This window comes from Capsella rubella, unplaced genomic scaffold (assembly GCF_000375325.1).
Source record: "Capsella rubella cultivar Monte Gargano unplaced genomic scaffold, Caprub1_0 scaffold_5, whole genome shotgun sequence".
NCBI classification, from domain to species: domain Eukaryota; kingdom Viridiplantae; phylum Streptophyta; class Magnoliopsida; order Brassicales; family Brassicaceae; genus Capsella; species Capsella rubella.
Window position 1 is genome coordinate 6100798 of NW_006238919.1, and position 10552 is coordinate 6111349.

General features: G+C 36.5%; 1 pseudogene; it reads left to right on the forward strand.

Annotated features, from left to right (window-relative positions):
• Positions 1 to 1599: 1599 nt before the first annotated feature.
• On the forward strand, positions 1600 to 5708 carry LOC111830632 (annotated as a pseudogene).
• The last annotated feature ends 4844 nt before the right edge of the window (positions 5709 to 10552 follow it).

A 10552-nucleotide genomic window follows, 5' to 3' on the forward strand; every position in this document is an offset into this window, starting at 1 on the left:
TTAGTTACGACACGTGTCAATATCTTATAGTTTATAATTGACACGTGTCACGATCTTGTTAATGGCTAACTTTGAAAACCAAGGTTTATATAATAAGATCTTTAACTGATTGCAGGATTACAATATTAACCAAGTCACACAAGAGAACAAAGCTCACCTTTTACTTAGTCGAGCTCTTAACTACTTCTGTGAACCTTTGCATTGTCCTAGATGTTGCCAAGTACTCTATTGCAGGTTCATAATTGGACAGAAGCCAGACGCAGAGACATGTTTCATACAGGAGCTGTCTTCAGAAAGCATACAAATCACATGAATTAGGCTTGAGAGAATGAACAACACTGATCTGAATCCCTACAAATGTAGACAGAACAAGCATAAGTAACCATCGTGGCGGTGTGGTAGCCGTATTGATGTCGTTTGGTTTTTCTGCGGAGGTTTTGTGTTTTCCGGCGCCTGAGGTTGAAGATAAACTTCGTTGTGTTCGTCGCCGGATTTTGCTGGCACTTGTTGTAATTATGGGCCTTTAGGAAGACCAATAAACATTAAGTTAAGCCCATTAACCATCTTTCTTGGTAAGATAAGACAGTGATCATCACTGATTGGTTTACTTAGTCGTTGATGATCACTGATTGGTTGATGTATAGACAAGAAAGAGGGAACTGATATAGTATTATTGGTGTTGTTGATTTACTTTGGAACTCTTATTTTTTTGTAATATATTTTCATTAAACTTTTCAAGTTAAGGTGGATGTGTTTGTATTGTAACATTTGTTTCAAACCCACTCAAATTTTGGAGAAGGTTTAACGCAAATAACAAACTATATGCTATAAAGTCGATAATTTTTAATATATTTTAGTTACATTAGAAAAAGATTGAAACTTGATCAAATACATAAATTTTACTGCTTTTTTGACTAAAATCTCTACAAGAATGTCACATATATTCGTAATTTCATTACAACAAAAAAATAAAATTAATCTCATTATAACCAACTAAAATAACTTGGCCAAGAAAACATTAGAAAGGTATACAAAATAAACATTGACAAGAAAACGAGACAGCTGAAAAAAAAAGCAGTCATAACTAAAAGATGGAATCAATAGATATATAACTGGTTTATCTATTTTCCATATAGACGTTAAAATGTGGTTACCATTAATTACAAATTATCTCATAACAAAACAAAGAAGAAATAGAAACCATCAATATAGAGTGTCTATTGTACTAAGTATACATCCATGTTACGACGCGTCGTTATCGTTGTCCCCATCAAAGTATGTGAATCTAGGGTCTTTGACCCTTGTTGAACTGAACATATTCTTAAGAAGAGATTTCTGTTGATTTTAATTAATTAAAGTGAACATATTTTTCATTATTATAGAATGTGTGGACGTGAGGTGTTGTTGTTTTGAGATTATAATAGTTTGGTATACTTTAAGTTATCAATAAGTGAATAGAGTTAATGGTGGTGGAGCATATGGAGACAGTGGTTTTGTCTTTAGCAACCATTTTCCACGAAATCTCACTTTATTTTCTATGGAGTTTCTGAGACAATAGAGTCTCTCTATCTCTATCGTAGAGCAGCTCTTCCTCTTTTGTTAAAATCCTTCTTCCACCCATCCATCTAGGAATCCTCACTCTACCATACGAATGAATTCTTCTTTTCTCCTTGGCTCTGTCGCAGCTGCTATAGTCATTACGTTCTATAAAAGATTCAAATTCCAACAAGACAACAAAGATACTACTAAATCTTCTTCATCATCTTCTCCATCTCACCCAACTTCTTTATCTCTTTCAACTCCTCCAACTTCTGTGTCTCGTAACTGCAAATACCATGTCTTCCCAAGCTTCCACGGGGCAGACGTCCGAAGCTCCTTTCTTAGTCACATCCTGGAATCATTCAAGAGAAAGGGAATCGACACATTCATTGATAATGATATACTGAGGAGCAAGTCGATCGGTCCTGAGCTTCTAGAAGCTATTAAAGGATCGAAGATCGCGATCGTCTTACTTTCCAAGGATTATGCCTCTTCTTCGTGGTGTCTTGATGAGTTGGCAGAGATCATGAAATGTAGGGTAGAGTTGGGTCAAATAGTTATGACTATATTCTATGAAGTAGAACCAACTGACATTAAGAAACAGATTGGTGATTTTGGAAAAGCTTTCAGAAAAACTTGTAAAGGTAAAATCAAAGAGCATATTGAGATATGGAGAAACGCGTTGAAGGATGTGGCTACAATCGCCGGATATCATTCTCAAAATTGGTATGTCCTCTTGATTTTTTACTCTCCTTAAGAGTTAGAGTTCAAAGTTCAAACTATGTTAATATGTAGCTTTTAAAAATATCAAACATGGAAAATACATATATTTAGGATTTGTATGTATGAGAATTTTCCATGACTAGACCATTGAATAGATTTACTTATGTTAATATCTTCCAATGTTAGGGTCAATGAAGCGGACATGATCAAAAAATTAACCACCGATGTTTCAAACATGTTGAATAACTCGACACCATCCAAAGATTTTGATGGTTTAGTTGGGATGGGAGGTCATAAGGAAAGGATAGAGCAATTGTTACGCCTAGATTTGGATGAGGTAAGGATAATGGGGATTTGGGGTCCGCCTGGGATTGGTAAGACAACCATTGCTAGATTTATGTTAAATCAAGTCTCCAGCAGATTCCAACTTAGTGTGATCATGCTTGATATTAGAGAAAGCTATCCAAAATCTTGTTTGGATGAGTATAGTGCTCAATTGCAACTTCAAAACCAAATGTTGTCTCAAATGATCAATCAGAAAGATATCAAGATTTCTCATTTAGGAATGGCCCAAGAATGGTTGAAAGAAAAGAAAGTGTTTCTCGTTCTTGATGATGTCGATCAAATAGAACAACTAGATGCCTTAGCGAAAGAAGCTCGATGGTTTGGTCCTGGAAGTCGGATTATTGTCGTAACAGAAGATCTAAGAGTGTTGAAATCCCATGGGATTAATCATATTTACAAAGTCAAATTTCCATCAAGTGATGAGGCTTTTCAAATGTTTTGTATGCATGCCTTTGGACAGAAACACCCATATAAAGGTTTCTATGAGCTTGCTAAGGAAGTTGCAAACCTTGCTGGTGAACTCCCTTTGGGATTGAAGGTTCTAGGCTCCGCTCTGCGAGGAATGCCCAAACAGGAGTGGAAAACGAATCTACCAAGGTTAAAGACTAACCTTAATGGAAAAATAGAGAGCATTATAGAGTTCAGCTACGATGCCTTATGTGTTGAAGATAAATATTTATTTCTTTATATAGCCTGTTTTTTTGGCTGTGCATCAACTTATAAAGTGGAAAAGGTTTTTGCAAAAAAGTTCTCGGATGTGAGCCAAGGTCTTCACGTTTTAGCTGAAAGATCTCTCGTAGTCATATCTAATGAACATGGAGTGATATGGATGCATACTCTGCTACAACAATTTGGAAGAGAAAAATCACGTCAACAATTCGTTCGGCATGGTCTTAGGAATCATTATCTTTTGGTCTGTGCAAGAGATATATGTGAAGAGCTTAGCAATGATAAAACAGTAAGTTATGATGTTGCAATATTGCTTTATACGATTTGTGTTTGCTTTATACGAATTGTGTTTATTTAATAACTAATGTATCTACTTATACTTCTTTTTTTCCAGGATAATAGGCATTTTATAGGCATAAATTTAGATTTATCTAAAACTGAAGAAGAATTGAATATAAGGGAAAAAGCAATTGAAAGAATGTCTGATCTGGAAATCATAAGAATCGATGGTAAGGAGGATTTTTCTCAACCTGAGAGACTGAACTCACTTCTATATTATTCACAAAAGATAAGATTTCTGGGTTGGAGTTATTTCCAGAATATGTGTTTGCCATCTACTTTTAATCCCGAGTTTCTCGTCCAACTACGTATGAGATCGAGCAAGCTTCAGAAGCTATGGGAAGGAGCTATAGTAAGTAATTTTGATAAAAACATTTCAATTTTCAAAACCTTTGGTTATATATCTAGAATATTATTTCCGTTAAAATTTCTAGTTTAGTTAACAAACTCAAATTTATTAAGCCAATCATGTCAACATTTTCTTATTGTGTCAATGCAGCAACTTAAAAATCTCAGGTGGATGGATTTGTCTCGTTCTAAAGATCTGAAAGAGCTTCCGGATCTTTCCACTGCCACTAATCTTGAAAAGTTAAATCTCTTTGGATGCTCAAGTTTAGTGGAGCTTCCTTCTTCTATTGGGAATGCAATCAATCTCCGGGAACTAATTCTCTCTTGTTGCACAAAGCTGGTGAAAATCCCTTCTATTGAGAATTTGACCAATCTCCAGTTTTTAAATCTTTGTGAATGCTCAAATCTTGTGGAGCTTCCCTCTATTGGGAATGAAACTAAACTTGTGGAATTGGATCTTCGTGATTGCACAAGACTTGTGAAACTCCCGTCTTCTATCAATGCCACTAATCTCAAGGAATTGCTTCTAGAAAATTGCTTCTAGAATGCGACTAATCTCTATTCTCTGAATCTTAGTGATTGGTCAAGTCTACTAAAGCTCCCTCCTTCTATTGGAACTGCAACAAATCTGACGGAATTGAATATCAGTGGCTGCTCAAGTCTTGTGGATCTCCCGTCCTCTATCGGAGATCTCACTGATCTCAAAAAGTTTGATCTATCTAACTGCTCAAATCTGGTGGAGCTTCCTTCCTCTATAGGGAACCTTCAGCGATTGTCTTCGTTGACATTGAGAGGATGCTCAAAGCTAGAGGCTCTTCCAACCAACATCAACTTGGAATCTCTCTGTTTCCTTGATCTCACAGATTGCTCGCAGTTGAAAAGTTTTCCTGAGATCTCCACAAACATTGAGTGTATGTTGCTCACAGGAAGCAATAAAAGAAATTCCTCTTTTTTTTGTCCTCATAAAAGAAATTCCTTGGTCGATCATGCCTCTTCTTTTGGATTTCCGTATATCATACTTTGAAAGCCTCAAAGAATTCCCGCATGCTCTTGACATCATCACGGTTCTGCATTTGGTAAACGAAGATATACAAGAAGTTCCTCCATGGGTCAAGGGAATGTCTCGTTTAAGTGAACTTAGACTCCACAACTGCAAGAATCTTGTATCACTCCCCCAATTTTCAGATTCCTTGTCTCTCATAGATGCAGACAATTGTCAATCCCTTGAGAGACTGGATTGTTCCTTTAACCATCCATATATCCGTTTGAAGTTCAGAAACTGCTTCAAACTGAATCAAGAAGCCAGAGACCTCATCATGCACACATCAACTTCTAATTCTGCGATGTTACCAGGTAAACAAGTGCCTGCCTGCTTCAATCACCGAGCTACTACTGGAAGTTTATTGACAATCAAGTTGAATGAGTTGCTTCTTCCTAAATCTTTGAGATTTAAGGCTTGCATCATACTGGTTAATATCAATGGAGAAACGGTTCATGAAGGAAGGGTTCATGATTCGATGAATGTACATATTAAGATCATGGACAAACAGAATGATGGTAGAGTTTGGTGTACACCAAGCAGCCGTTACATAGATCGAGTTTTAACAGAGCATATCTACACATTTGAAGTTAAAGCACATGATGTGACTTCCACCGAGCTTCTCTTTGAGTTCACAACATACCAATATAAAAAATGGAAGATAGGAGAATGCGGGGTATATCAAATGTTGGAGGTTCAGAGATGATGAGAGCTTCAGAGATGGGAACCGATGGAGGAGGTTAGAAACCCTTATGCCATTTTCGTCTTTAATAATAAGCTTTTAATTTTATACAAGATTGTGTAACAGCAAAATTAGAGTTCATCAGCTCTTAATGAGTCTGCCATCTTAATTAGCTCTTGTAGTCTCATTAGTCAGGCTGTTCGGTCAGTTGATCAGTTTTGTTAGGAAAATGCTCACATGGAAACTTGAATCTTGATCTCTCACTTGGTCTACTTGTTTCTTTGACAGGTACTGGACTTGCTTAAAGATGCATGTGTGTGAGTCTTTGCTGGATATTATCAGTTTGAAAAGTTGATGATATTGTGTAAGTTACTTTGTTGGCCTTGCACATCAGTAAAGTCAATAGTGAGAGATTATATGACATGAAGCTTTTGTTGCTGTTTACTTTGGAAAACCTAAATGTCATATCATTCAGGAATTGACTCGAAAAAATATTATATTCAGAAGCAACTAAGGGTTTCTGTGTATTTTTCATGAGCATGAATTAATTTTTTTTTGTTTGTGGCTAAATGTTTTAGCAAACTCTGGTGTCGAGAATATGTTTTAATGTATGCTCTGCTCGTAGGTTGCCAACTATACAGCAGGAAATGCAACAGCGCAAGCTATTGTATATGGCCCTGTATCTTCTAATCTTGGGGTGAAGCAGCGAACTTGAGATTCATGCCTGAGTGTCTCTGCTACATTTATCATCATGTATGTTTCTTTGTGCAAGTCTTCCATAGTTTTTTTTTATGCTTTTCCGCCAGTGCTAATATTATATATGCTTTCTTGATCGGAAAGTTGTGACTCCAAAATCTATGAAGTGATTCAGATGGTATGGCTTAAATTTTGAGCTTTTCCTTTTGCTTTTAGCATGTTTGCTTGTTAGTATTCATACTTATAAAATTGTACCAATCACAGGAGGCTCAAAGAAGCAAAAAAAAGGCAAGTCTAAGCACTCGCAGTGGAGGAACTAGGATGATTTGAATGAATACTTTTGGTGATATATTTATCTAACTGCTTTCACGCAATCATAAAGGTCTTCATAATTGGTTTTTATGATAATTAAATTATGGTTTTTTCATTGCAGGTCAGTTGATTGTTTTCGGTTAGGTTGGCACAGTGCCAAGCTGTTGCTGACATGAAGTTTACATAAGTTGTATCATGTCAACAATATGGTATCCATAAACGATCTGGTGATCCTCGTGCGCAGGATATATTGAGGCTTATGATTGACGAGGTATGCTGAACAATCCTATTTTATTGTCATTTGTTAACTTGTTTTGAACTTCTGGCTTTGCTTACAATTGGCAGATACCGGATCTCTCCGCGTTGCAAACATTGATCTGAAGTGGAAGAACCAGTGAAAGACAAGCCAACGAAAGGGAACCAGAAAGTGTATTATTATTCTGTATTGGTAAAGGTGCCTAAGTTTACTGATCATTCGAGCCTAGCACAGAATCTGGACCAGGTAAATGCAAAGCAATATAACACTTAGCTTGTTTCAAGTTGTTGATTCTGCAATTTGTTATGTCGTTGAAAATATTCGCTCGTGTTAGATAAGCCCGTCCAGAAGGTGCTGCTAAATGCTGAATTTTGTTCTGATTTTCTTAGTAAAAGCTGAATAATGTATTGTATAAAGTTTAGTTAAATGGCTACCTAATGTGTTATACACCTTTGTTAATTAGTATACGTTCTGCCTCTAGAAAGCATACATCTTGTGCCAAATTTATTTTTACTGTTATATTTGCTATGTCATGTTCATTTGTGTTACTGTAGGATCATGAACTAGCTCTTATGGATGCAATCGCAAAGCTTGAAGAAATATCAGACAGAGAAAGCGGTAATATTTTGATAGGGCCCTTCTAAAATTTCCTCAGGTTGGCATCTTGTCTGCTCTTTGGATCAATGTGTTTTGGCTGCGGTTTAAATGCAGAGATGATGGAGCCGAAGCATTAGATTACAGTTTGCTTTTCTTTTATTTTTTCTTTCAGTTTTTGTTTTTTTACATTACAATAATGTCACAGTCCAAACTTCTGAGGCCTGAGGTAAGTGGTGCCTATTTTCATGCCATGACCTGAAACCTGTTGCTGCTGCTTTGCCCTTTTCCTTTTCTCTCTCTCACTTTGCTTCTCAACTCCGCCTGATCTCTTCTCAGTTTCTCCATCTATTCCTCGATCGCTGTTTTCTCTTCCTTCTGCTTCTTCTTATGCTCCAACATCGATGTATCTGAGTCTTTGACCGAGAAGAACATAGGCCCTAACTCAGCTTCTCAATGCGGCTCAACCGATGTGGCACACTGCATGTACTCCTTAGTGGTCAAGATCAGTTCATGATACACCACATTATCCGGTGTGTATCCCAGACCGTGCACTGCTAGGGTGCAAATGGCAAGGCATCCTGGTTCTACAGTTCACATACTCTCCGACACCATTTAATCTAGCTGAGTTGTGGAAATACGCTGAACAAATGGCTTTTCTCACAATATCCCAATCCGGTCCACACGACGTAAGTGGTATCTTTAGTTGCTTGAGGATATCCAGAAGCTGGGATCTGACCTCTCTAGCTTTTTCTCAGACCTTAGACCAGTCTCCTCTATAGTCATGCTCTTTCCACATTCAGTAGCGTTAAATGATCTGATTCTGGTACAAAAAATTTCTCCCTTGCATCGACACGATAGTCAGAACCTCGTTTATGCAATCAAAGCCGTTCACCCATTAAGAGCATCTTTGCAAGAGGTGAATCCAATGGGAACTCCACCATCTTCCACCCAAGCTCGGTTAATCTTCCAACATTTGAATCTCTTAATAGACGCATCTGCAGAAAGATTTGGTTTTGTTTTTTTGTTTTTTTGTCATCTACTTACTCTGTATTGCTTAAACATATATTAATCTGCAGATTCAACTAGCCTTACTTGTCTAGAATTACAAAGCAACATAAGAACCTGAAACAAGCAAATGATGAAAGTTCACATATCGTATCCCAAAACATGAATATACTATACAATTTTTGAAAATATATGAATGCTAATCAAAATAGGGAAGAGGCAAAGTACATTTGATGAAATTGATTTAGAGTAAAGATATACCTTAGCAAACTCGTATTCACATCCATTATCCATATATGGTCTTGATAAACATAAACGTCAAGAGTGATTCTATAAGTGACCTAAGAAGCAAGAAACCAGATTTGTTTTCTTTAAAGGCAGTGGGCAAAAGTAGATGAGACGTTGAGGTTGCTAGAGATAAGACAGGCCTTGCACCTTGGTGATGAAACTACCCTAGTAAACATTTGAAGTTACGTTTACACTCTCATATATCTGTCAAAAGATGACTGATCAGTGATCATAGTATAAAACCAGTTGCACGTTGTTCAAGATGTAGCATTAACTCCAAAAAGTGCTAATTTGTAACATTCGTCTCAAACCGGAACATTCAAAACAACTTACAAGTATTTTTGTATTCCTCAGAAACTTTAGAAGACTACTCTGTTATAATCTGTGTAATATTCGTATACAACTGTACATTCCTACCTATATAAGCTCAATAATAAGTAACTCATTTGTCATTAACAGTCAACAAAGTATTGTGAACACATGAGACCTAACTTGTCAAAGAAACTACAACACACAACACAAGAAGATATTTCATTGTTTTTAGGAACTCTTTTTTGGAGATTTTCAGAAGATATTTCATTGTTTTTTCAGGTTAAGCTAATGTGTTCGTATTGCAAGAAACACAGTGACAAGTTTGTTCCTGATCCATACTATGGTGGAGCTCAAGGTTTTGACAAGGTATACCATTAGAGATTGGAGAAGCTTTATTGTGGAGTAGAACTAGTAACTATTGGTTTAGACAGATAAAATTCAACCACTAGAGATCTATCAAATGGTTGATTTTAGTCTATAAGACTTTGAAATGGCATGCCATTGTCACTACCAAGTAGCCTTGCACTCTAGAATGGTACTGTTTTGTTTGGACAAAACTCACAAGGAAACTTGATCTTTGTCTGTTACTTGGTCTGCTGTTTCTTTTGACAGGTACTGGACTTGCTTGAAGATGCTTGTGCGTCTTTGCTGGACAGTATTACCGTGTAAAGTTGATGATACTGCAATTTCAGAGCCCCACTTTTGTTGTTTTTATTATTGAGATTGATGGCTTTGCACATAAAACTTAGAGTTCTTTTATTCTCTTACTACATTTATAGACATCTTAGTAAAGTAAGAGTATGAGAAATGATGTGAAGCTTCAATCTCTGTCATTTTATTTTTTCTTTCCTAAACCTTGTTAAACTGTACATATTCGTAAGATAAGATTTGTGTTCTATCTATCATTCAATATTATTAGAAGAGAAAGAGAGAAAGAAGAAGAATGTGTGGACGTAAAGTGTTATTGTTTGAGATGTTTACCTTATCATCATTATTTGGCTTCCAAGAAATTAAGTGAATGGTGGTGGAGCATTGTGGAACGAGAGGTGTTGTTGTTTGAGATGTTTATCTTATCATCATTAATTCATTATTTGGCTTCCGAGAAATTAAGTGAATGGTGGTGGAGTATTGTGGGACAGTGATTTTGTCGTTAGCAAACATTTTCCACGAAATCTCACCATATTTTCCAAGAAACATCAATGGAGTTTCTGTGCCAATAAAGTCTTCGACAGTCACTCAAAGCCTCTTCCTCTCTCTAAAATTCTTCCTCCATCCAAAGCTTGCTCCTACTTTCACCATACTAATGGATTCTTTCTTTTTCCTTGTCTTAGTGACAGCCGCTATAGGCTTCCTCATGCTTTTTGTAAAATTCAGATTCAAACAAGATAACAGCGGAAGTACT